Source organism: Myotis davidii, unplaced genomic scaffold (assembly GCF_000327345.1).
Source record: "Myotis davidii unplaced genomic scaffold, ASM32734v1 scaffold78, whole genome shotgun sequence".
Taxonomy (NCBI): domain Eukaryota; kingdom Metazoa; phylum Chordata; class Mammalia; order Chiroptera; family Vespertilionidae; genus Myotis; species Myotis davidii.
Window position 1 is genome coordinate 2,629,356 of NW_006290305.1, and position 1,165 is coordinate 2,630,520.

The window sequence follows — 1,165 nt, forward strand, 5'->3', positions numbered from 1 at the left end:
AGGGAGAGAGACAGAGAGTCAGAAACATCGATGAGAGAGAAACATCGATCAGCCGCCTCCTGCACATCCCCAATTGGGGATGTGCCCGCAACCCAGGCACATGCCCCTGACCGGAATCGAACCCGGGACCCTTCAGTCCGCAGGCCAACGCTCTATCCACTGAGCCAAACCAGTTTCGGCAATCTGTTTTTACTTTATCCTTATATGGTATAAGAAGGTGGTCTGTTTTACTTTTTTTGTCATATATCTGTCCAATTTTCCTAACACCATTTATTGAATAGACTGTCTTTTATCCCATTGTATGTGCTTGTCTCCTTTGTCAAATATTAATTGACCATATAGGCATGGGTTTATTTCTGCATTCTCTATTCTGTTTCATTGACGTATATGTCTGTTTTCATGCTAGTACCATGTTGTTTTGATTACTATAACCTTGGTATTACAGTTTGCTATCAGGTAGCATGATATCTCCAACTTCATTTTCCTTCTTTAAGGTTGATGTGGCTATTAGAGGTCTTTTGTGGTTCCACATAAATTTTAGGATTATTTGTTCTAGTTCTGTGAAATACACCACTGGTATTTTGATAGGAATTGCATTGAATCTATAGATTGTTTTGGGTAGTATGGACATTATAATAATGTTAGTTCTTCCAATCCATGAACACAGTATATGCTTTCATTTATTTGTATCTTCTCCAGTTTCTTTCTTTAGTATCTTATAATTTTTTGAATATAGTTCTTTACCTTCTTGGTTAAATTTATTCATAGGTTGTTTTTTGATGCATTTGTAAATGGAATTTTTGCTTTTGCTTAGTTGCCTTTTCTGATAGTTCAAGATTGATGTACAAAAATGCAACCAATTTCTGAGTATTTATTTTATATCTTGCTCCTTTACTGAATTTACTTATTTATAGTAGGTTTTTTTGGTGGAATTTTTAGGGTTCTCTTTCTCTTTCATTTTATAAACTAGAGGCCCAATGCAGGAAAATTAATGCACTGGAGGGGGTGTCCCTCAGCCCGGCCTGCCCCCTCTCACAGTCTGAGAGCCCTCAGGGGTGGGAGGCGACGCCCCCATCACACCTCTGCTGCTGCAAGCCTTGGCCGGCCCTGGTTACCTGAGCCTCAGGTGGCCCTGAGGGGCTGGGCAGCTGACACCCGAGGCTTG

At 40.3% G+C, this 1,165-nt stretch overlaps 1 protein-coding gene across 3 annotated transcripts in view; it reads left to right on the top strand.

Moving 5' to 3' along the window:
* PTPN2 (protein tyrosine phosphatase, non-receptor type 2) overlaps positions 1-1,165 on the top strand; it is a 61,821-nt gene that overhangs the window by 29,901 nt on the left and 30,755 nt on the right. The gene's annotated exons all lie outside the window — the stretch shown is intronic.